We start from the raw sequence: 27,285 nt of genomic DNA, 5'->3' as shown, positions 1-27,285 counted from the left end.
GCCATTCTTGCCTTGGTGAACTTTTGTAGAGTCAATCAGTACAAAACCACTTGGATGACGTCTAATTGTGCAATGCTCACCCGTTGTTACTACTTCTTTAAACCACTTCACATCTAGTACATATATAAAAAATCACCTAAATTCAAGCTTTAAAATATCTTGGATCAAGCCACAATAACCTTCCATGGTTCCATTGGTATCCCAGAAGTTTGCAAGGATACCACAATCATGGGTATTTCTCTTATCATCTATACGTTGAGTTCAAAAATGTTTGCCTTCACACCAAATAGCATTGAATAATGTGCACTAGTAGTACATTGTTGAGATCATATTAATAATTTAGTTAAAGATGAAACATGTGAAATTATTATATCATATATAACTAAAGATAATATAGTTATAAGTATGTCTCACCTTTGATAAGCAACCTCGTGTGTATTCCCACTCCTCTTGCGATATATCCATCGCCTCCTCTTTTTCCATCTTCTCCATTTATTCATGTAGCCAATCTATATCAATATAACGTGGAAGCGCACTTAAATGTTCTGGATATGGGACATTACATCCATGTTTAGCACGAAATGCTTGCCTTTCGCTTACTCTTATTGCCCTTGCTTCTTTATATAGTGTTACGCATTTGCTCATTACTTCGCTGTTAAGCACACAAAATACATTTAACTTACGAAGTTCCTCTTTCATTAGCACTTTGCTCCTTCCTTTTCCTTGAGGTATTATAGAGGTCATCCTCAAATCTTCATCATCTTTCCATAGTCGTGGTAAAGAGGGGTCCATTTTAGTAAGATATTCAGAGATTTGTACAAGGGATGATTGCACTAACCAACCCTCAGCCATGCTTTCCTCGGGCCATGCATTTTGCCTTACAAAATCTTTTAGGGTTTTCATAAAGTGCTCTAGAAAAAACATCCACCTTGTATGAACTACCCCACAAATTGTGATCTCATCAATCAGATGTACGAGTAAGTGTACTTGAGTAGTCAAAATGGAACGATGAAAAGTTTCCTCCACCAAACAAACCACCTCAATGGACAATACTCGAGCAATCTTGCAACCTATTTGGATCGATTTCCTTCAAACTCACAAATCTACCAACATGCAATTGAGAACTATGATTAGTTTTTTCCATAAATTCAAGCGGGTTTACTATGTGATGTATGTAATATGTAAACTAAAAAATAAGTAAAAAGTATACATCTTTCGAAACACAATGGGATATGCTAGTAGGAAGGATGAACTATATGTAAATATTCATACATTGTTAATTAGTCTACATAGTTACTCCACTAATTAATATATTTATGGCTATGAAAATCCTTACCTGAATCATTTTGTGCCAATCGTGAGACTTTAAACCAGATAGTTGCTCCACACCTCTTTTCTTTTTCTTTATGAAGGCTCCCTTGAGGCATCTCATATATCCTGTGGAAGTTCAAAAGCTACATATCTGCTGCTTCACCATCTTTTCTTCGGTCCTTGACAACATCCAAGCTACACGCGGTAACTCGATCTTTCCTCTGGGTCCGATGCGTGGCTGGAGCCCCAAGAGGAACACCAAGAAAAGGGAATTCTCTTGCAAAAAAATCTATCTTGTAACATCAACAAGCTTGTTTATTATGTTTTATATAATCACAATGAAGAAAAGAACACCAGGCACAACAAATCTTCATGCAGCATCATGTAGATCTCCCACGGATTTGATAGAATCAACCATATTCTTCAACATCTTCACAAAATCCATCAATATAACAAAGAAAGCAAAGGAATAAACCATCTTTGAATGGAAAATACATCACATAGTATTCATCTTCAATATCTTCATAGTCTTCTCTCTCAATCTCTCATATACAATCACTTTGTTCAGTAGAATTGACTATCTCTGACTCTCTCTCTCTCTCTCCATCAATAATACATCATATCCTCACTACAATCTCTCAAAATCACTCTCAATAATCCTTCTTAGGTCGTGGATACCCCTCCCAAGAGGTATGTCTGATATGAAAAGTCACCAGAGCCACTACAGCGTCCTTTCATAGCTCACTACTGCCACTTCACTCCAGTCTTTACTTGAGTCTTCAGCAGCTACTTATTCCACTTCTTTCATCTCTTTTGCACTTGTATTCACCTCTTTCCAAGGCTAGAAAACTTTCCCAAGCTACACTCTCATCCAACAGAACACATACAGAAGCATACAGAATAGTCTACAGAACAGTACCAGAACAGCTACAGTACAGAATAGAACAGAACAGAGACAGAAGCTCTACAGAAGACCTACAGAAGGTTACAGAAGGTCATCAAAACCACTTAACTCATACTCAAACCATTCCAAACTCTCACAAACCATTCAATAAGCTTTCACAAGATCTCAATCTTCATCAATCAATACTCCATCCCTCCTTACAGAGAGAAAACATAACAAAACAGAACAAAACAGAAGCTATACAGAAGCTATACAGAACTAATCAGAACCTATCAAAACATCACAGAACCACTGATAAACATCATGAACTTTCAAAACACAATCAATATCATCCAAAACACTCTCAAACCACTTTCAAACCAATCAATCATCTCATAAAATCAACCATTCAGCTCTCAAAAACAACAAAAATCAGGCAAAAAACAAGTCATTTCAACACTCAACATATCCCCACACTTAATAAGGAAGCATCCTCGCGACCCAGGAAAAAAGGGAATACAAGTTCAGGTAAAAGCTCAACTTTGATCTTCAATATGTCTTCAAAAACAATCCATCCAACCACAACCCCAACTTATCACCTGTATCTGATATAAAAATACAACGAAAGGAAAACCCTTTATACATTAACACTTCTTATCAAACTGGAAATCAAAACAAACTTGTAAAGGATATAAGAGTTTGTCTTCTTCATCAGCATCTTCAACTCTCCAACCACGACCCCATCACCACAATTCTCCAAAATGTAACTCGCATGAAATCCAATCCAATAGGAAACCACCACGTTCGTATTACATAAATTAGCCCACAACACAAACACTACACACAACACAACTATCTGAATGACTCCTCCAAAAAGAGAGATTTTCATTAAAAATCATCCACCATACATTGAAAAAGGTATCAATGAAGATGATCCCTCTTGAAAGATTGATGATTTCGAAAACGATCCATAGACAAGGATTCATCTATAAATGTTTTGGGAGGATTTTGAAAAAACTGAAGGCAGCACATCCTTTCCAACAGGACCAAGTATCTGCTAGGCAAACAAAGGGCATGAAAATACAATATATCCACTTGCTGGGAATCAATGCTCACATTGACATTCATGCACAACTTTGGAATAGGCTTGGAATCATTATGAGAGTGCCTATGCATATACGCCAGATACCAAGCAAAGTGAGCAGTTAATCTCTTTGAAGGATCTGCAGACTGTGAATGCTACTGAGCAAAATGAATATAGTTCTGATAAGCTTGACTGGCAGCTGTCCATTCTCCTAGAATTACTGGCCAGTTTATCTGAGGTCCTGTAAGGAAATCATTCGAGCTCCATCCCCTTCTTCTGGAAATCTGATGATCAAACCTGTCATAGTCACTAACCAACTGAGGTGGTTGAGATATAGAAGTGCTAGGAGAGGGAAGTGGAATAAGGAAAAGTGGATGAAGAGAGGGATAGGAAAAATCATAAAAGGAAGAATGATTTAAAGAAGGAGTGGCAGAAATTTGTAGGGAATCAGTTAAGAAGGGTGTTAACTGATAAATAGGAAAGGTAGAAGGTACATGAATGGATGGAGAAGGACATGGTGGAGAAGGGGAAAATACTCTATCCTCAATAAAAGAACAGTATGTAAAAATGGAAATTTGAGGAAAAGATTGAGGTTGGAAAAGAAGGGGTAAAATTGTTGTGGAATTAGTTTGACAAAGGGAAAGATATATATGATATCGGTGAGCCATTTGTTGGTAATACAGGAGGGTAGGAACAGAAGGTCCTAAGAGAGATCTTCTATGATAGGCATAAAAAAAGGTAGAATCAAACGGATTATGTTTTGAAAGATAAGCTAAGAGATCCACCCTCAGTTGATTAGTACTCTGGGCATAGGTAGGGGCTGTGTTCTGTCTTTGATTCAAGACCACAGAATCAAGCATGGTATGCCAGGAATTATTAGGAAAATTAGCCACTTTGGAGGAGTAACTCTAGAACATGCCATCTATGCGCAACTCCAAATGGTTGACATACAAAACATCTTGTAGAACCACGTCTCCCACATACCATGCCATATCCACCTCATCTGGAATCAACAAGTCTCCTGGTAGATACATGTAGGACATCAACATGGTATCTATCATGATAGAAACTTCAAATACCATCCTTACCACCTCTGTCAGCAACTCAACAGACCAAGCCCCACTCCATCCATCCTCAGGAAGAGGTAAATCCATCGTGTAAAGCTTCATGTAGAAGGCCAACTTCTGTAAGTGGTAGTGGACAAAGAAAGAATAGTCGAGTGGAACATATTCCTGAAACTGCTCAAATGTAGACCATAACAAATCCATTCTGGATTGCAATCTTTCCACTTTATCTTGAAAGAGAGGACACAAGGTAGCCTATCTCTGAAGAGCAGCCAAGTCCTGCTGTGAGAGAGAAGGAATCAAGGGAACATTAGGGCTTGGAGAAACAGACCGTGACTTTGCCAGTTGATCTTGCAACTGCTTGATTTGGGAGGCTTGTGATTCCACTGTGTCATTAGCAGTCTGTAAGGCTGAAAGTTTGTCATCTAAGAGAGTTTCGAACTCTTGCGCTTCTCTGGACATTCTCTCCTTCTCCTCTGAAAGGCTAGTAACCTCTGATTGAGCCTCGGTTAACTGAATCTTCAAAGAAGATAGCTCATCTCGTTGGGTTGCAACCAGTTGGGTTTGTTGCTCCATCTGCTTAAACAAATCTGCTAGGGTATCCTTAGCAGAGGCTAACTCAGATGTTGCCTTATGCAACTGGTCCTTAGATTGCATGAGTTCTTCATAAAAGGAAGCGTACAGCTGTTGAACACAGGCTGTCACTGACAATTCAATGGAACTCTGAATGTCGTTACAAAGGAAAGGAATTGCATCTCTCGAGACTAGACTGTTCAGTGAGGGGACTGATATATCCAACAAACCTTATCGATGTGCTCTGAACAGGTTATTACATGTGAGATACCCAGGGAGATCACTGCCAGAGGTAGCAGGAATGGGCACGGAAGGAAGAATTGAAGGAGCTTTATCCGCTACCCGCTTCAAGCGTTTGCGCTGTATGACTAGGGGAGGCGGAGAATCATCATCCTCTATATCAATGGGTTCGGACTCATCGGAAGGTGGAGGAGGAGATACTGAATCTGATGGAGGAGGGGGAGACACACTCTTCTGTAAACATGAGTAGGTCAAGAAGGCAAACAAATACGATCCATAGGTGACATTGGTAACATTACCACTGGTGACTTTGACGAAATGTTGATCCATTTAGTGAGGAGGTAAGTGCTCCAATCAATAGCGACTCCTTTCAACACCATCCTTGAAGCTATAAAAAGCTCTTTGGACAAGTACTGGGATGGCATTTTTGCAGGCATAAACTTGTCTTGGAGAAACTGACAGACCATCTTCCACACAGGATCAGTGATCATGGAAAAGGAAACTCCTAAAGAGTTGATCACCTTCTTAACATCTAGCAATTCCCTTGTCTGCTTTTGTAACAACTTCAAAATCTCTTCGTTAGAGAAAAGCTAGCGAGTTGTAACAAAGGGTTCACCTTTGGAGGGAAGAGACAGAGCCTTCCCTAGGCCTCGAGGTGTCAAAGTCATAGAAATACCCTGGACCAGTCCCGACTTCTTGCTGTAGGAGGCCAGAAACTCGTCACACAACGATGGATCCTCTGGAAGCAATGGAAAGGAGGTAGCCACAAAAGCAGCGAGTCCTGCCTTTGTGAGAGGCTCAAAAGTGAGTAGGGAAGAGTAATCCCTACTGACTAGTGGGACATACTGGATATGGGGAGGAGCGTGAGAAGGCGCTATTCAGATGGTTACACACCCACCACAAACACAGACAATCAAGGAGAATGCCTGCAAAGCAACAGACGAAAAACCAAGGATAAGATAACAACCAAAACGATAAAACGTGACTCGACCAACTATCCCCAAGCAAACCATAGCCTAGAAAAAATTCGGCATGACCTCGAGACATATGCGACCGAAAGCTTCATGCTATGCAACATGCAAACACCCAAAACCCCATATCAGGCAATAAAGAAAAAAAAACTACACACCGTAGCCTTAATCGTAACAAAGAAACTGAACCAAAACATCACCACAACCTACACATATCAAGACCACAACTTTGAGAAACCGATGTTTGACCATGGAAATAACTCCAAAGACTGCACATACCCATCCCACGAAACCGGGTTCATTAAAAAGGGGAAGTAAGTGCAGTGAGGAGAAATTAATTTAATGAAAAGTTCATTTTAATAAATTATTAAGAAATGGGTGAAGTTTTATTAAGTGATAAACCTTAGCAAGAAAATGGCAGTTCCTTCTTAAAAATTTAATTACCAATTATTAGGTTAAAGTGGTACTTTAATTCGAATCTCGGACTTCGATACCCAGACTAGGTCTCTAAATGCAAGTTTATTGATTACAAATTAAGGTGATGTGGAGCGCTTTTTTGCCAGCGCGTACTCTTGTGACGGCTGGTTCATTTTAATTAAAAATATTAAAGTGCCTCTTTAGCGCACTTAGCGCGTGCTAAGTGAACGGCGGGTTTATTTTTATTTTTAAAAAAATTATGTGTTTAGCGCGAATGCACGTGCCATGGTGGTGGTTAGGGTTCATTTGTTTTGATATTTGTTTGTTTGTTTGTTTTGTTTTTTTTTTCTTATCAAAACCCTGGAGTACATCCAATATCATGTCTGAAGGCTATCCAAGCAATCTACAGGATTGCTGCTCTAAGTTCCGCCCGCTAACTAGTACATAGGCCTCAAGCTCCCATCTCGAGTCACGTCGGCCTCTTGTGCGGGACCCGGAGGCAAGGGATTTACAACCATAGCCTCCCCTCGCACCCAAGTGTCCTCCTGCTCCAAGCAACACCCACAAAGAGACCTCTCGCAGTGGGTTAGGTCCATATACCCGGCACGGCTAACAACCCCCTTGGATAGGGCCAGGCAGACAGTCGAAGGTAACTGTTCCTGCCTCTCCCTCCAGGATTTCAACCTAAAGCATTAAGTGTTTTCCTTGAATTAGTTCCTTGAGCAATGAAATCAAATAATGTACCTAAGTACAAGCACAAACATTTCCGAGGTCGTTTGTACGATTGACTGCTAAGGTGTGACTTCTTTTTTTTGGATGTGATCCTGGGTCATTTTTCCGAATGCTCCCAGCATTCTATCTTGGATCGTTCGCGACTTGGTGAGATCCCAACAATCTCAAACAAGATTACATAAGCAAATGTTTAACTTATTTTGATTTGCTCTTCCCTTGGGTTTTACCTTAGGGTATCTTAATCCCTAACTCAAGCATTAGTTGATCAGTCAAGGCAACATACATGCCTTATTCACAACCCAACCAAAGGTCTTTTCATCTTCTAGTTCCAACCAAGCTCAATTAACACACATGGCAACACATGATTCTTCATTTAGACCTTCAAGATGTAGTCTAGATGCATGCAATCCTTCCAATTCTCTTAGTGCGGTTCTATGCAGGATTTCCAAATCAACCTTATCCATCATGCACATGGTGCATTTAGTATAGTTGTACCTCCTAAATGACTTTTATCTCTCTTCATTCTTGGCAATGAGTACTTATTTCTAATGCACTGGATCACATGTGACTTGTGTATATGAAAGTCTAGGGTTTTGTCCAACGATGCAAGTGTATCTCATGAACAGAAACTAACATTTCATGTGTTTCTTTTAACCATGATTGCGAAACGTGAATTCTAAATGACTATTTATGCAATGAACTAGTTAAAAAGCTATCATTTTATGTGAAGTAAGCCAATAACCTTATGATTTTATGTGTATAAAAGCTATCATTTTATGCATATAATCTTATGCGAATTCCAAACTCTACCATTTCGCGCATGCAACTTAATACTTAGAGTAAATAGAACCCTAAGACTCGTTCTTGTTCCATGCACGTCACCAACCCTTTCATCTCTTCCACGAGAAATAATACCTAATTAATTTTAAAGCTTAGAACCTAGGCTTGATTCGTGTTTGCTGCATTGGTTACGCCACTCACCTCTCTAGCATTACCGGTGGCTTTGGCTCCTACACTTTCCGCGACTTTCTTCTTGGGAGCCATCCGCCTCACGGAGATTGGACAGTTCGGACCTTGACGGTTTTTAGATCGATAGGTTCAGGTAGGAAAGACTGCTGGATGGGGTCCTTTGCTGAGGGAGTGATTTAAGTGTGGCTCTTTGCAGTTACTCACCAACTCTCACTCCCTCTCCTTCTTCTCTCTCTCTCTCTCTCTCTCTCTCTCTCTCTCTCTCTCTCTCTCTCTCTCTCTCTCTCTTCTTCTTCTTCTTCTTCTTCTCCTCTTCTCCTTCCCTCTCTTTCTCTTCCTCTTCTCTTCTTTTCTCCTTCTACCTCTTCTTCTTCTTCTTCTTCTACTACTTCTCTCCTCTCCCCTTCTACCTCTTCTTCTTCTTCTTCTACCTCTCTCCTTCTCCTTCTTCTTCTCCTCTCCTCTCTTCTACCCCTTTTTTTATCCTTCTTCTACTTCTCTCTCTCCTTCTCTTCCCTCCTTCTCCTTCTCTCCTCTTCTTCTCTTCTCTCTCCCACTCCTTCTTTTCTCTCCTTCTCCTTCTCTTTCTCTTTCTTTCTCTCCTCACTCCTTCTCTCTTTCTCCTTCTCTCCCTCTTCTTCTTCTTCCTCTACTTCTTTCCTACTCCTTCTCTTCTTCTCCTTCTCTCCCTCTACTTCCCTTCTTCTCACTCTCCCTCACGGGTGTCCTGTGGCAACTAGTGATCAGTCCGGGGGGGGAGGGGGTGTGGCTACGGTCGTAGGTTTAGGGAGGGGGGTGTAGCTACCGCCAAGCAAGGAGGGGGGAAAAGAGCCGACTAACAATCAGGGGGGGTGGTTATGGTCGAAAGCCCCAGGGGGGGTGACTACTGTTACTGCGGACGAAGAGAGGAATGATCTTTAGTCGGGGGCAAAGGGGCCCACGCAGCAACTGATGGGGGTGGTGACATATGGAAGGGGGGGCGTAATCTCCTCTGTAGCCGAGGGAGGGGAGGGGCCTCCCCTTATATAAGGGGGGGAGGAGGTGGGTGGCATGGCCAACCCTCCCACCTAGGGGTTTCATGCCTCCCCCCCCATCACCACCACTCCTACTCTCTCTCTCCCCGACGTATTGTCAGCGGGGAGAGAGGGGGGAGTAAAAAAATTTATACTGATGATAATAAACTTTTCTTTTTTTTAAAAAATTTACAAAGGGGGGATTCCTATGGCATGTTACATATTTTCTCTCTCTCTCTCTCTCTCTCTCTCTCTCTCTCTCTCTCTTTCTCTCTCTCTCTCCGCCCCCTTTTCTTCTTCTCCCCTTTCTCTTAATTTTCCGTTTTTTCTTCTCTGCTTCTCTCTCTTTTATATTTTATATTTTTCTTCTCTCTTCTCTCTTTTAAATTATATATTCTCTCTCTCTCTTTCTTTCCCCTATCTCCTTCTTCTTTCTCCCTTCCTCTCTTTCTCAAAAAATATTTAAATTTTAAAAAGAATATTCTCTTTTGTCTTTTTTCGATCTCTCTTCCTCTTTCTTCTTCTTATTCTTCTTCTCTCTATTTCTCTCTCTCTCTCTCTATCTCTCCCCTCTCTCCTCTCTTTTCCTTCACTCTCCTCTTTTTTCCATTTCTTTTTCTCTCTTTAAATTTTTTATTTTCTCTTTCTTTTAAACTTTATATTTCCTCTCTCTATAATTCTCTTTATGTTCAAATTCTCTCTTCTTCCTATTTTCTCTCTCATTTTCTTCTCTATGTCTCTCTCCCCCCTCTCTCCTCTCTCTCCCTCTCTCTTAAATTTTATATTTCTTCTCTATAATTCTATTTCTCTCTATTCCCCCTCTCTCCCCCTCCCTCTCCTCTTCTTTCTTTTTTGCTCTTTGTATAATTCTCTCTCTCTTTCTCTCTCTCTCTCTCTCTCTCTATTTTAATTAAAAACAAAGCTTCTCTTTTTTCTTTTTCTTTTTTTCTCTTTAATTTTTTTCTTTTTCTCATTCTTTTAAATTTCATCTTTCCTCTTTCTATACTCAAATTCTTTCTCTTCTTATTTTCTCTCTCTCATTTTCTTCTCCCTATCTCTCTCCCCCCTTTCTCTCCTCTCTTTTCTTTTTTTCTTTTCCTCTCTCTCTCTTAAATTTTGTATTTTATTTCTCTATAATTATTTCTTTCTTTTAAATTTTATCTTTTCTCTCTCTGTAGTTCTCTCACTGTGTTCGAATTCTCTCTCTTCTTCTTCTTATTTTCTCTCTCTCTCTCTCATTTTCTTCTCCCTGTCTCTCTCCCCCCTCTCCTCTTTTTCTTTTTTCTTTTCCTCTCTCTCTCTCTTAAATTTTATATTTCCTCTCTCTATAATTCTCTTTCTCTATGTTCCCCCTCTCTCTCCCTCCCTCCCTCTTCTATTCTTTATTTTTTTCTTTGTATATATATATATATATATATCTCTTATATTAAAATTTTAAAAGTAAACTTTTTGTTTAATTAAAATTAATTCTATATTTCATCTCTCTATAATTCTCTTTTTTTCTTTTAAATTTTATCTTTTCTCTCTCTATAATTCTTTGATTGTCTCTTATATTAAAATTTTAAAAGTAAACTTTTTGTTTAATTAAAATTAATTTTATATTTCATCTCTCTATAATTCTCTTTCTTTCTTTTAAATTTTATCTTTCCTCTCTCTATAATTCTCTCATTGTGTTCAAATTCTTTCTCTTTTTCTTCTTATTTTCTCTCTCTCTCTCTCTGTTTCTCTCCCCTTTCTTTTTCTTTTTTCTTTCTCTCTCTCTCTTTCTCTCTCTTAAATTGTATATTTCTTCTCTCTATAATTCTCTTTCTCTATGTTCCCCCTCTCTCTCCCTCGCTCCCTCCCTCTTCTCTTCTTTCTTTTTTGCTCCTTGTATATTTTTTTTCTCTCTCTCTCTCTAACTTTTAAATGTAAACTTTTTGTTTAATTAAAATAAGGAGAGAGACAGAGAGAGAGAACCTAGGCCCTACACATGAGGGAGAGAGGGGGGAGGAATTTAATTAAAAAAGGGAGGGGAGGGAAGAAAGAGAGAGATTATAAGTGAAAGAGAGGGAGGGGGTTTTAATTTAAAAAAGGGAGGTGAGGGGGGAGGGAGGGGAGGCTTTAATGAAAAAAGGGAGGGGGAAGAGAAAATGAGATATTACACGTGAGAAAGAAGGGAGGGGAAGGGGAGGGAGGTCTAGAAAAGGGGGTAAGTTCGGGAAACCCTCTGGAAGTTTGGGGCTTTCTGAACCTATAACTAATATAATATAGTAGTAAGATTAAGGGTTTTCATTTCCAAGGTATAAGAGATAGGTAATTGAACAAATTCCAAGATAAACATTGAAATGTAGACCATTAATTCAAAGGGTGCAAGCATCGAATATTGAATGGGGATTCAGTTTACTGAGAGAATATACCCATGACGTTCTACAATCTTTGCTATCCAAGTTATCTCAGTGATACTGCTATCCAAGTTCTTGCATATGAAGACACTGTAAGAAACAATTGACATATACTCGCAGACAAATTGACAAAGCGTACCAATCACTGCGACAATTACTGTACTTGGTTGAGAAATTCTGTCCAGCCACAACTAATGTCATCATGTCCTGCAAATCCTGACTGCTTCCTTTTTTATGTAGCCTTCTGTCCCTTGCAAAATGTTGGCTGTGCTGCAGGTGCTATGTCTTGATCCTCTACATCCAACACTATTTAATCGAAAAATACAACACATATGCTATGGTCTTAGATAGTCAAATCAATGCTAATGAAAATAAATCGGTTGAATATAGAATATCACCAGTGACCACCATATGGAATTATTGTGCGTGGTTGAGGTTGACAGTCAAATATGGTCTAAAATCCCTTTTATTCAAGAACTCTGTATGCTTGTCCATTAGTGTAGTTGATATGGATGCACCCTATCCTATAGTCACTAAGCATGCTCTTGCATTGTGCCTGATTGTATTGAACATGTATTGGAAGAACACGTTGTCGATCCGCAATGATGATGAGTGAGATGACTTTGATGCAATGGTACTGCTTATTGACACCAATGCACAAGGAACTTTCAATCGTTCCCCACATAGGCAATTTGGTGAAATATAGGAAATTCTCCAATATTTCCTATGTAGACAAGTACGTATTCCCCATCTATAACTAGGAAATTGCATTCCCTACATCTTATAATAGGGAATATAGAGCATTCCCTACATTTCTTTGAAAGTCTCTACGTTCCCTACATCTTATAATAGGGAATATAGAGCATTCCCCACATTCCTTTGAAAATCCCTACATAAGGAATTATAAGGATGTGATTCCCTACTTTTATGTAATAGGGAATTAAAGGTAAAATGAGAATAAGATTGTTGAGTGTTGAAATGACTTGTTTTTTGGCTGATTTTTGTTGTTTTTGAGAGCTGAATGGTTGATTTTATGAGATGCTTGATTGATTTGGAAGTGGTTTGAGAGTGTTTTGGATGATATTGATTGTGTTTTGGAAGTTCATGATGTTTATTGGTGGTTCTGTGATGTTCTGATAGGTTTTGATTGGTTCTGTATACCTTCTGTTTTGTTCTGTTTTGGTCTGTTTTGTTCTGATTATCTTCTGTAAGGAGGGATGAAGTATTGATTGCTGAAGATTGAGATATTGTGAAAGCTTATTGAATGGTTTGTGAGAGTTTGGAATGGTTTGAGTATGAGTTAAGTGGTTTTGATGACCTTCTGTAACCTTCTGTAGGTCTTCTGTAGAGCTTCTGTCTCTGTTCTATTCTGTTCTGTACTGTAGCTGTTCTGGTACTGTTTTGTAACTGTTCTGTATGTGTTCTGATGGATGAGAGTGTAGCTTGGGAAAGTTTTCTAGCCTTGGAAAGAGGTGAATACAAGTGCAAAAGAGCTGAAAGAAGTGAAAGAAGTAGCTACTGAAGACTCAAGTGAAGACTAGAGTGAAGTGACAGTAGTGAGTTATGAAAGGACACTGTAGTGGCTCTGGTGACTCTTCATATCAGACGTACCTCTTGGGAGGGGTATCCACAACCTAAGAAGGATTATTGAGAGTGATTTTTGAGAGATTGTAGTGAGGATATGATGTATTATTGATGGAGAGAGAGAGAGAGAGAGAGTCAGAGATAGCCAATTCTACTGAAACAGAGTGATTGTATATGAGAGATTGAGAGAGAAGACTATGAAGATATTGAAGATGAATACTATGTGATGTATTTTCATTCAAAGATGGTGTATTTCTTTGCTTTCTTTGTTATATTGATGGGTTTTGTGAAGATATTGAAGAATATGGTTGATTCTATCAAATCTGTGGGAGATCTACATGATGATGTATGAAGATTTGTTGTGCCTGGTGTTCTTTTCTTCATTGTGATCATATGAAACATAATAAACAAGCTTGTTGATGTTACAAGATAGATTTTCTTGCAAGAGAATTACCTTTTCCTTGGTGTTCCTCTTGGGGCTCCATGTTTTTGGTGCGCAGCCAGGGAACCTTGCCATCAACAAGCACCAGAAGAGGCTGAAAATGAAGGAAATGGCATTGCCAAGAAGAGAAGAATTCAATGGATGTTTGTAAAGCTCCTTCTTCCACTGAAGAGTTGGAATTTCTCATAATCAGAGCCACTTTCCACAAGAAGTTCATCCCACAATGGTGGAAACACATTACCATCATGATGCATGCTCTATGTAGTGGATAGTTTCCTCTTCCTGTTGAAGCAACAGAAACTTGCATCTTGGTGGCAAACTGTTTGGGAACAAACTGAAGAGCAGAAACAGAGAGAATGACCATCCATGGAAGATTTGGCATTCATTGAAAAGTTTCCAGACATCATCAAGTGGGAGATTGTGAAGAAGCTTCAGGACTCTTGATCTGTAGAGGTTCACAAAGACAAGAAGGAAAAGAGTTGGAATTTGTTCGTGGATGCTCAACAGCAAGATACATGGGATGCTTGGTGCATTGATAACCTTTTGTTCGTTCAATTAGCAACCCACTAGAAGTTGGTAGACAGAGTGTTTTTCACAACATACACCGTTGAAACCATCAGAAGTTGGCATTACTATGATGATGGCACCACCACAATGCTCAGACGTATGCATTTTGACACCTTCAGAACAGAATACCTTCCTTTGTGCAGTGGAATGAAAGCAGAATTCAGGGACGTTGAAAATAAAGAAGTAGAAGAAATGTTGGCAAGAGAGTCCTCCAGAGACTGAAGCCTTCTGTTAACCCTCGGTGGAGCACTAACAACATAGTGGAGCCAACCCTCTGATGAATGACGCAATTAAGAGGCAAGCGTTAGAACGAGTCCAGAGGTACGTGAGAAGAGAGAAAGCAAAAATCAAGGCCGAGAACGAGCTCGCAGCAGAAGCCGCCTTTGACGCCCTTGTGGAACTCTTTACAGAAGTCCCAATGGCACATCAAGCCCTTCCTCCTCCTGCTGGAGGTCCACTTCCAAGCCAGATCCGTCCTGGAAATATTGATGACAGTCCAGCGAATGTAGTTCCATTGCCAGTTTTTAAGGGAGAGTACAATGAAGACCCCGATCTTCATGTAGCAGAGTTTATGGTAGCGTGTGTGGCTAGCAATGCCAGAACCCGTGAGCATTGGTGGAAATATTCCCCGCCACTTTCAAGGGCGCGGCATTTCAGTGGTATGAGAGACAAGCAGTAGGGACTTTTGGCACATGGGATGACCTGAAGTTGGCCTTCCTCACTAAATTCAGGCGTGAAGGTTTTGAAGAGCGGATGTGAGAGGAATTTATGAACCTAAGTCAGTCTTCTGGAGAAAGAGTGGAAGCTTATGTCTCACGAATGGAATCCATCCTGAAGAGATGGACTAACCATAATCTAGATGATGGCATTCAGAAGGGAGTGTTTCTCAGAGGATTACAACCAGAAGTCCGTAAGTTTGTGGAGCTGCAAAGACCAGCCACCCTGCAAGCTGCAACAGAAGGTGCAAGACTATACGATGAAGTGGAAGCTAGATTAGCGATGAATACAGGAAGAGGAGTCCTACCTCCTCTGATGCCAGGAATGATGTATCCACCAAATGCAATTCTAGGGACTGTTCCCTATCCCTACCAACAGATGCCCCCGGTATCACAGTATAGTATACCAAATCCACAGGGGCCACCATCCATGCCTCAAATGGTGGTTCAACCACAACAACAATGGTCCCAACCAATTTCCTCCATGCCAAATCAGCAGCAACAATGGAATCCTACCAACTAGAGCCAACAGCCAACAGTTCGAATAGGAGCCCTGAATCAGAACCAAAACAGAGACCCCTCTGTACCAGCCCAACCCGTTTATGCAGTGATTACAGAGACTCCTCAAAACCCTCCTGCCAGTACATCCGGAGGAGAAAGCTTGAAGGATTACTTATCCAACTCAGTTGCAAACATCAAAAAGGAGTTGATGGATGTGATTACAGAGCAGCTACAGACGCTGAAAGTGAATACTGCTAGCATATCCAATATTGCAGGAGCAGGAAGAGATGTGATGCGGTCAAATACTTGGTGTGGTAAGTGTCATCAAGCAGGCCATTTAGCCACTGAATGTACACGAAAACTGACCATTCCTGGAGCCTTCTGTTCCTACTGTTTGCGGAAGAACCATACAGAGGACATTTGCTCTCTAAAGGAGATGCATGATAGGAGAAGGAAGGAAGAAGACGCAAGATTTAACTTGCTAGAATCCAAAATGACAACACAGGATATTGGACCCAAGCCTAGAGATTTTGGTCCTAATTTCGGACCTAGAAGATTTCCCTCTCAAAGTTACAAAGGAAGACAGTCTGGCGGTGGTAAGAGATCAGAAGTGGAGTGTTATAGATGTGGAAAAAAGGGACACATCTCACCAAATTGTCCAAATCCCAGAAGGTCAGTGGATTACAAGCCCTTATGCAGTCGATGCAAAGGAGAAGGCCGCACTGCAAAAGACTGTCCAAGCCCAGCCCCAGTGAAAAACAGTGCTACTGATAGTCCGGCCAAGGCCCAAGAGCCTACCTCCAATTTAGTGGAATTGGAAGTTGCTGCCATCACTCAAGCAAAGCAGAAGGAACCACCTATCCGAAAGAAAATAACCCTCCTACCAGAACAGTGAAGTTCAATCTTCCACCAGAAGAACAGAACAGAACAGAGCTTGACAGTGGATAGAAGGCTGCTTTATTGCAAATGCACTGATTGATGGTGGTTCATCAATGAACATTATGACGGATATGACAATGAAGGATCTAGGCCTACAAGGTGTGCAACCCACCCAATGGCTCATCAGACTGGCGGATCAGAGTAGAATCAAGCCTTTGGGCATTCTCCCATATGTGAAGACTACAGTGGCTGGAAAAGATTATTGGCTAACCTATCTGGTGGTGAAGCCAAACTCTTATGGTACATCCTACCCTCTGTTACTGGGTAGACCATGGCTTTTTGAAGCCCGAGCAAGGACGGATTGGTTCAAAGGAACCTTGACCTTGGGACGAGGACCCAACAAAGTGGTGCTGAAGCTCTATGGTGCTCAAAAAGGACATGGATCCACCTCTTTGGAATTATCTTCTGACTCTCCTAATGAGACTACAGATGGAACATCAGCAGACGAAGATGCTGTCAAACAAATCCTTCCCAAGAAAACAGTGGCACGTTCCTTAACAGTGGATATTGTAAGCCAAATCCCAAAAGATGCAAAACCATTATCAATGGGTAAATACTTCCTGCCTGAACTAGGAACGATTTCCGAAATCACTTCTAACAGTGAGATAGAAGCATAGATGTACTGCTCTCCCTGTTATATGGCCATAGCAGAGCTAGAGACAGAGGCAGAAGATGAAACAAAGAACCTGTTCTTCTCTTACAGACAGAAGCAGAGACAGAGACAGAAGCAGAGACAGAGACAGAAGCAGAGATAGAGACAGAAGCAGAGACAGAGACAGAAGACGATGGAGATGATATGGACGAAGAAGGTTATGAAAGTGAGCCAGAAGAACCTATCCCACCTGCAAAGGATACATTTGGAGAAGAAGTTTCAGAAGCATCAGAAGCAGGAGAGCTCATGCTATGGGACAGAATGGCGATGGTACCATTTGGTCTGGTAAATGGATCTTCTCATATGCAAAATCTTTATAAGAGATGGTTGAAGAAGAACAAGCCATCTTTTAGCAATGGCTCATGCCGCCCTCACCCATCCTTGCCAAAGAAAGATGATGATGATGCACCGTGCCAACAAGCACCAGTCCCACAAACCCAACAGAAATCAGAGGGTCCCTGTTATGTGACGTTCTTGGATGTGTCATCTTCAGAAGAGGAGTCTTCAAGCCAAGAGGTAATTAATTTTGAAACCAAACCCGAAACGGCTCTAATCCCATTCCAACATCTTAAGGAGCAACCTAAGTCTCCACCAAAAGAAGAAGTTGGTTCTAGTGGGACATCAGAAGAGGATACCACTCCTTTGAAGGAGTCGGATCTATACCCAGAAGCAGTCCGTGGGACCTTCATTCGTGAAGTAGAAGGTGAAAGGTAGTTAACTTTTGTGGATGCAGAAGGCACTGAACGTCACTTGAAGGTGGGTAGCAGCCTCCCAGAAGAGGAGTTGTCAACCTTGTACAACTTGTTGAAAGAAAATTTGGACGTGTTTGCATGGTCCTATAAAGACCTAAAGGGGATTGATCCCACAATATGTCAACATCATATTGACTTGGAACCTGAAGCCAAGCCCGTACGGCAAGGACAGAGGCGAATGAACCCGAATTATTCCACATTGGTGAAAGCAGAGCTGCTGAAGCTTCTAGAAGCCGAGTTTATCTATCCAGTGGCAAATAGTGAATGGGTTTCACCCATCGTGGTTGTACCCAAGAAAAATGGCAAATTGCGAATCTGTGTGGATTTTCGCAAGTTGAATTCCAAGACGAAGAAGGATCACTTTCCTATCCCTTTCACAGACCAGCTGTTGGACACAGTGGCAGGACATGAGCTTTATTCCCTTTTGGATGGATTCAGCGGATGCAACCAAGTCCAAATCGCAGAAGAAGACCAGTCCAAAACAACCTTCACCACAGAATGGGGGACCTACGCTTACCGAGTAATGCCGTTTGGGCTTTGCAATGCCCCTGCTACTTTCCAGCAAGTCATGATGGCTGCATTCCAAAATCATCTGCACGACTTTATTGAGGTATATTTGGATGACTTCTGTGTCTATAGTTTGATCTGTGAACACTGGGGACACCTGGAACAATGCTTTGACCGATGCCGGGAGTATGGGATTTCCCTCAACCCCGACAAATGCATCTTTGGGATCTCTTCCGAAGTTCTATTGGGCCACATTGTCTCTGCACAAGGGATATCAACAGACCCTACAAAGATTGAAAAGATCGCTGCTCTGACAGCACCTACCAACCTCAAACAGTTGAGGGGATTCTTAGGCCATGTGGGTTACTACATAGGGTTCATAGCTCATTTTGCAACAAAGGCAACCTCCTTGCACAAGCTTCTGAGGAAAGATGCAGATGCAGAGTTTACTTGGACGGAAGAATGTGACAAAGCCTTCCACACTTTGAAGCAGTGTCTGATTGAGGCACCCATTCTGCAACCTCCTGATTGGACGAAGGAGTTCCATGTACACACTGATGCATCAATTGAAGGCTTAGGTGCTGTCCTTTGCCAGAAGGGCTCCTCTAAGCTGGATCAACCGATCTATTATACAAGCCGAAAAGTCACTAATAGGGAACGGAACTATACAGTGACAGAGCTGGAGTGCTTGGCAATGGTGTTTTCCTTGGAAAAGTTTCGCCATTACCTCCTATCTACCCACTTTTAATTTTATGTGGATCATGAGGCCCTGTCCTTCCTGATGAACAAAGCAGATGTGAAAGGCCGAATGATGAGATGGCTCCTTCTATTTCAAGAGTTCGACTTTGAGGTGATTACTAAGCCTGGTCGTTCCCATGTTCTGGCTGATCATCTGTCGCGTATCCCACAAACTGCAGACGAGGAGCAAGATGACCCAGACCTCCCTGATGCTTCCCTATTCTTGGTAGAAACTATAACTCCCTGGTATGCAGACATTGCCAATCTACTGGCAACCCAACAGTATCCTCCTGGTATTTCTAGTCGGGAAAGAAAGAAGCTTATGATAGAATCAGTCCCCTACACCCTGCTAGGTGGCGCACTGTACAAGAAAGGCAAAGATGAAGTGCTCCGAAGATGTGTTGCAGGAGATGAGATTGGGATTATTCTGAAGGCTTGCCATGACGAGCCGTGTGGAGGCCACTTTGCAGGAGAAGCCACAGCCAGGAAGGCTTTGCTAGCAGGATATTGGTGGCCTACCATCCACAAGGATGCCTATGATTACTATAAAAGATGTGATGCGTGTCAGAGAATGGGAAAACCCACGAAGACAAGTGCCATGCCACTGCAACCTATCCTTCCCCTAAAGCCGTTTGAGAAGTGGGGCATCGATTTCGTAGGCCCGATCGATCCTCCTACTAGAAGGAAATAGAACCGATACATCCTCGTATGTACGGATTATGTTACAAAGTGGTGTGAAGCTAAAGCCCTAAAGTGAGACGATGGGAATAGCGTGGCCCTGTTCATGTACGAGAATATCATCACCCATTTTGGCAGTCCCTTAGAGCTGGTAAGTGACAGAGGCACTCATTTCCTTAACAAAGTCATGGAAGAGTTGACAGAGTTGTATAAGATCCGCCATCGCAAGTCCACTCCTTATTACCCCAGAGCCAACGGCCAAGTCGAAGTCACCAATCGCATCCTCTGCTCGATTCTGACAAGAACGATTGCCGCACATCGTCGTGATTGGGATGATGGACTTACAGAGGCCCTCTGGGCATATAGAACCTCCCATAAAGCATCAATAGGACAGACACCCTTTCAGATGGTGTATGGTACAGAAGCTGTTTTTCCTGTTGAACTGGAATTACCCTCTTTGAGAGTGGCTATCAAAGAGCGTTTGGGGGATGATGATTCACTGCAACGCCGTCTCCTGCACTTGGAATGTTTGGACGAAATTCGTAGGATGGCTCTACAGTGCATGGAAGCCACGCAAGCTCGACGCAAGGCTTACCATGATAGCTTCATCAAGCACAAGGAGTTCAAAGAAGGTGATTTGGTCCTAGCCTATGATTCACGCTTTGGCAAGTTTCCTGGCAAGCTCCAACAGCGGTGGATGGACCCATATAAGGTACTTGCCGTCAACCCTAATGGCTCTGTCCAAGTGCAGACCATTGATGCCTCTGATGATCCCTTCCTGATCAATGGATATCGCCTGAAGAAGTACTTCCCTCCTTGGGGATCTTGACAATCAGGGTCACTTGATCTTTTCCCTCGTTGGCGCGGCACTCTACTTCTTATGATGCTACTTCTGATAGCCGTTCTTCAGTCACTCCTGATGAGGTGGACGCAACCCTCTGTCCCCTCAACCCTACCTTCCAACCTTGATCTCTTATCCTCTATTTTCCACCAGCGACAGTGGCGAGGTTGGTTCTGACAAATGGGCTTTCTACCATTTCCTTGCTCAATTCGAAGAGAAAAACAAAAGGAAAAAAAAAAAGAAAGAAAGAAAGAAAAAGAAAAAAAAAGAAAACATATCGGTCATGGGAGAAAATGACTTAGGTCCCTGTCATGCCGACCTATTCTTCGAGAAAATGTGGAAACATCCTCGGAAATAGGGGAAAACAAGAAAAAAAAAGGGAAAACAAGAAAAAAAAAGAAAAACAAAACTGTTATGAGAGAAAATGAAGAAATTCCATGTCATAGCAGGCCTCGTTCCAAGAAAAGGTGGTAAACACCCTTGGGCGAGAAGCTGGCTGTGGACAAGGTGGCAACACCCAGCAGTCCAGAAAGTGGATTCATTAATTGATATCCCTAGGATCCAATTTTGAAGCTACCTCCCTTGGTACGCTGTGTCCTGGGTCTTTCTGCAGAGTGTCTACCTATCCTCTCGCAGATGACATGTCCTATCTAACACAACGTTCGATTTGATGGCTACCTCCCTGGGTACGCCTCTTCAACAACTGACGACGCGATCTTCATCGACAAACAATCAAGTGACGTGAGCTTTCATCCTAACCGGATGGGGAAGTGAGTATGGTTGCCCTCTATAACTATCAACAGAGAGTGAGATAGAGGGTGGGGCGAGTGACCAGTCTTTTCCCTTCAAATCAAATGAGAGGTGAGAAGTGTGAATGAAGTGTTGCACGCACGGGATGGACCTCTCAATGCACAAAGCACAATTTGTTTCTGTGCAGTGCACCATAAGGCTCCCTGGCCTTCCTTCTTGCACCGTATGCCGGCACAGGGCGGGATGCACAGTTGCACCATCAAATGCGCACAAGGCATACAATCTTTGCACAAGTGACCGTGAGGATTACATCAACGGGTTTCAGGAAAAGGTTGTCCTCCTGTATCTATCAACCGAGCGTGAGACAGAGGGTGGGATGAGTGTGACTGGAGTTTCTTCAATCAATTACCGAGAGGTGAGATTGAGAGACGTTACGACACTTGGAGTCAGGTATGTTCCCGTTTCCTTATGCACCCACGGGATGGGTCTCTATTTTCATCACAGGACACGTTACCTTGTTCTGTACATTGCACTATAAGGCTCCCTTGCCTTCCTCCTTGCACTTATGCCAAACGGATTGGACGCACTAATGCACCATCACCTGTGCGCCGTGGCATACTTCCTTTGCCCCATTTCCCTGTCAATTTCTCAACCGGGTACGAGATATGGGTTTTAATCCTTATTCCTCGAGTGATATTAGTCATGGGGCGAGTGATTGTTATTTCATTCCATTTGAGTGACTGTGAGTTGAGTGCAACATTCCTCATCATCGACAACGAATTTCCTGCGATTCCTTCAATCAGCTACCTTCCTGGGTGCTGCCGCGTGGTCCCTTCTATGATGGATGTATGCCGAGAATATGCCTTGGTACCTCTAGCAGCCGACAACAACACAGGACGTGCCATCGACACTCAACCTTGATTCTTGACAAAATGGACCAAGTTTTTCTAACCCTACAACTTCTGTTTCTCAGTGACGTTCATGTTTTAAGTGTAGGGACATTAGTGGATGGTCTGTGGCATAGTCCTAGGTCCCTGTTGCTCGGTTAACCCTATCCGTTAAGGTCTTAAGTGTGGGGACGCGTCCCTGCGCATCTACATTGCATACCCTTCTGCATATGCCTTAACCTGCTCATGCATGTATGCCATGACTTGCTTTTACCCTAATGGGATTCCTTCCCACCCACCCCTTTATGTTTCCCCCACCCTTGGGGCTGTTCCCTTGCACTTTTCCTTCATTCCTTGCTTTTAAGGTCCTGCCATGTGACTGCATCCTACGTTCACCGAAGTCCAAATCCAATCTCATAGCCCTGTTCCTCCCTCTGAACTGACCATTTTTTCTCTTTACCTACCCCTGTTCCAGTGCACGGTTCTCGCGTTATTAATTTTTGAAGCATTTTGCGCAAATTAGCTGGTTTTCCATGTGAACGCACTTTGCTTGCTTCAGACCCGTGATCTGACATCATAGCCCTGACAATCACTTTTCCCCTGAAATTTTCCCTTTTTACTCCGAGTCATTCCGATACAGGTTTGTCCAATATTAATTTTTCGGTTTTTTACGACTTTTTCGTGCGTCTTTTTAACATTTTTCCATGTGAACCTGCCCTGTTTGTATCGGAATTCCAATTTGATTTGACAGTCGTGTCCCCTGTTCCTTTCCCCACATTTTTCCTTTTTCCTCCACCCTCTTTCGACTTCTGGATTTATTATTATTAATTTTTAAATGTGTTTTCGGGCGTATTTTTGGAGTTTTCTGCATGTGAACCCCTCCTACTTCCACCGGAACTGCGGTTTAACTTGATAACCCTGTGCCACTCCTTCTTGCGGACATGTTTCCTTCTTACTGCGTGTCATTCTGGCGAACAGTTCGTCCGATATTAATTTTCGATCCCATTTTCGGGTTTATTTTTGGATTTTTCACACGTGAACGCATCTTATCTCAGTTGGAACTATGTTTTGATGGGATAGGATTGTCAGGCACGTCTTTCTGCACAGTTTTTCTTTTTCCTGCACCTCGTTCCGATGCACGGATCTTCCGATATTAATTTTTACTTGCGTTTTTTTGTTCGTTTTTTGTGTTTTTTGCACGTGACTGCCCTTTACCCCTCCCGAAACCTCCGTCGCATATTTTCTTTGTTTTCCTCCTGTCGTCCTACCCACTTTTTGTTTTTATGCTATTTCGTTTTGACGTCCGGATTGGGTGTTATTAATTTTTCTTTATTTTTATGAGTTTTTACGCGCCCCGTCCCGCGCGTGAACGCGCTGCCGTCCTTCCTGCCGCCTGCCGTCCTCCCTGTCGTCGCCTCCGCCAGCCCGTCGCCAGGAGGTCGCCGTCGCTGTCGCCTCCGCCAGCCCGCCCGCCGTCGCCGCCGACGCCGCCGAACGCCCGCAGTCGATGCCGCCGCATCCCTGCCTTCGCCAGCCCGTCGCCGCCGAGGCCGCCGAACGGCCGCAGTCGACGCTGATGTCCTCCCTGCCATCGCCTGTCGCCAACGTGCCGCCGTTGTCCTCGAACGTCCGCCCGACGCCGCCGCATTCGCCGGATCGCCGTCGAGCACCGCCTGACGCCGCCCCCGCTACCCTCCTCCTCTTCCCCCTCCTCCTCCTCCCTAACTGCAATTAGAGGTTAGTTAACTAACCTTATATTAGTTAACTAACCTAACCTTACATTAGTTCCACTAACCTTCTATTAGTTACTTTAACCTTCAGTTGGTTACATTAACCCTAGTTAGGTTAGTTCCCCCTAACCCTAACCCTAACCCTAACCCTAACCCAACTTAGGTTAACTAACCCCCTTTAGGTTAGTCTCCACTGACTTAGTCCCCCTAACTGACTTATCTGACTTCACCTAGACTAACCTAGTTCCTTTTGACTAACCTGACTCGACTTAGTCAGACTTACATGACTTACATAGACTAACAGGACTTAGCTGACTTAATTTGACCTTACTTACCAGACTAAGTTGATTTTCTTGATTTAACTGATTTACTTAATTTATAAATTAATTTCCACCTCATAAAAATTTAGAAAAATTTCTAACAATTCCCTCCGCTTTTTGCCAAATTTTGGAAATTTGTTAGCTGGAAATTTTCACCCCCAAAATTTCTGAAAATTCAATATTTCCTAATTTATCCCACAAATTACCAACAAATGTCAAAAACTCATTTACAATTAGTGAAAAATTCTAAAGAAAATTCTACAAAATTCTACAAAATTCCCCTCACCCCTCTTGACCCTTTTCCATTCATTTTTCATTTTAAAATTCATTTTTCACTTTAAAATATTTTCATACATGGAACCCCTATTTTAAAAAAAAGAAAAAAACCAACAAACAACAATTAACCATACAAATCCCCATCTTATTTTCATACCCTAAATTGTGGATATTTCCTCCATGGCTACATTTTCATTTTTTCCCGTCATCACATATTCATGTGTTATATATCTTGATTTCATTATTATTCTTATTACCATTCAAAAAAAAAAAACAACAACAAACCAAACCAACCAAAAACACAAAACAAAACCAAACCACAAAGCAACCTCCGCAACAAAAACCAACCATAAATAATCACAAATTACAAAACTTAAAAAACCAATAAAAACAAATTTAACACATCCACTAAGGAGTTGTCTTTGTTGTTTCGTCAATGATCTTTACTTTTCCTTTACTAGATTCACTTCTTTTGGGAGACTCTTCCGTGCGCATTTCTGCATTACATACACACCCCTTCCAGGTATTTATTTTATGCGCTTTATTTATTTTCATTTCTCCCTTAATCACAAATTAATTGTTAAAATGAACTATTTATTCACCCACGGTTTCCACGCGCATTCGCGCTCAACACACAATTTGTTTAATTAAAATAAACCCGCCGTTCACTTAGCATGCACTAAGTGCGCTAAAGAGGCACTTTAATAATTTTTAATTAAAATAAACCAGCCGTCACAAGAGCACGCGCTGGCAAAAAAGCGCTCCACATCACCTTAATTTGTAATCAATGAACTTGCATTTAGAGACCCAGTCTGGGTATCGAAGTCCGGGATTCGAATTAAAGCACCGCTTTAACCTAATAATTGGTAATTAAATTTTTTAAGAAGGAATTGCCGTTTTCTTGCTAAGGTTTATCACTTAATAAAAATTCACCCATTTCTTAATAATTTCTTAAAATCAACCCTTCATTAAATTAATTTTCCCCTCACTGCACTTAATCCCCTTTTTTTTAACGAACCGTTTCGTGGGATGGGTATACGCAGCCATTGGAGTTATTTCCATGGTCAAACACTGGTTTATCCACGATGTAGTCTTGATATGTGTCGGATGTGGTGATGTTTTGGTTTAGCTTCTTTGTTACAGTTAAGGGTACGGTATGTAGTTTTTTCTTTTCTTGCCTGCTACGGGGTTCTGGGTGTTTGTCTGATGCATCGCATGAAGCTTTCGGTCGCATTTGTCTCAAGGTCATGTCGAATTTTTTCTAGGTTGTGGTTTGCTTGGGGTTAGTTGGTCGAGTCACGTTTTATTGTTTTGGTTGTTCTCTTATCCTTGGTTTTTTTGTCTGTTACTTTGCAGGCATTCTCCTTGATTGTCTGTGTTTGTGGTGTGTGTGTAACCATCTGAATGGCGCCTTCTCACGCTCCTCCCCCTATCCAGTACGTCCCATTAGTTAGTAGGGATTACTCTTCCCTACTTACTTTTGAGCCTCTCACGAAGGCGGGACTCGCTGCTTTTGTGGCTACTTCTTTTCCATTGCTTCCAGAGGATCCGTCGTTATGTGATGAGTTTCTGGCCTCTTACAGCAATAAGACAGGACTAGTCCAGGGAATTTCTATGACTTTGACACCTCGCGGCCTAGGGAAGGCTCTGTCTCTTTCCTCCAAAGGTGAACCTTTTGTTACCACTCGTCAGCTTTTCTCTAATGAAGAGATTCTGAAGCTGTTGCAAAAGCAGACAAGGGAATTACTGGATGTTAAGAAGGTGATCAACTCTTCAGGAGGTTCCTTTTCTATGATCACTGATCCTGTATGGAAGATGGTCTGCCAGTTTCTCCAGGACAGGTTTATGCCTGCCAAAATGCCTTCCCAGTATTTGTCCAAAGAGCTTTTTACAGCTTCCAGGATGGTGTTGAAAGGAGTAGCTATTGATTGGAGCACTTACCTCCTCACTAAAATGGATCAACATTTCGTCAAAGTCACCAGGGGTAATGTTACCAATGTCACATATGGATCATATTTGTATGCCTTCTTGACCTATTCCGGTTTACAGAAGACTGTGCCTCCACCTCCTCCATCAGATCCAGTACCTCCTCCTCTACCTTCAGATGAGTCAGAACCCATTGATATAGAGGATGATGATTCTCTGCCTCCCCTGGTCATCCAGTGCAAATGCTTGAAGAGGGTAGCGGAAAAAGCTCCTTCAGTACTTCCTTCAGTACCCATCCCTGCTACCTCTGGCAGTGATCTCCCTGGGTATCTCACTTGTAATAACCTGTTTCGAGCACATCGAGAAGGATCCTTGGACATTTCAGTTCCCTTCCTGAACAGTCTAGTCTCAGGAGATGCAATTCCTTTCCTCTGTAAAGACATTCAGAGTTCCATTGAATTGTCAGTGACAACCTGTGTTCAACAGCTGTACGTGTCTTTTTATGAAGAACTCATGCAGTCTAAGGACCAGTTGCATAAGGCAACATCCGAGTTAGCTTCTGCTAAGGATACCCTAGCAGATTTGTTTAAGCAAATGAAACAACAAACCCAACTGGTTGTGCAACCCAAAGAGATGAGATCTCTTCTTTGAAGCTCCAGTTACTAGAGGCTCAATCACAGGTTACTAGCCTTTCAGAGGAGAAGGAGAGGATGTCCAGAGAAGCGCAAGAGTTCCAAGCTCTCTTATATGACAAACTTTCAGCTTTACAGATTGCTAATGATACAGTGGCCTCCCAAATCCAGCAGTTGCAAGATCAACTCGCAAAATCCCGCTCTGT

At 42.0% G+C, this 27,285-nt stretch overlaps 1 pseudogene; it reads right to left on the bottom strand.

Moving 5' to 3' along the window:
* LOC148009724 (uncharacterized) overlaps positions 1-23,843 on the bottom strand; it is a 58,890-nt pseudogene extending 35,047 nt beyond the window's left edge.
* Positions 23,844-27,285: the final 3,442 nt, after the last annotated feature.

Source organism: Lygodium microphyllum, chromosome 30 (assembly GCF_053477565.2).
Source record: "Lygodium microphyllum isolate KBCC chromosome 30, Lygodium_microphyllum_v1.1.10, whole genome shotgun sequence".
In the NCBI taxonomy this organism is placed as follows: Eukaryota; Viridiplantae; Streptophyta; class Polypodiopsida; order Schizaeales; family Lygodiaceae; genus Lygodium; species Lygodium microphyllum.
Note: the sequence above shows the minus strand (reverse complement) of the source record. Positions and strands in the feature narration are given on the sequence as shown.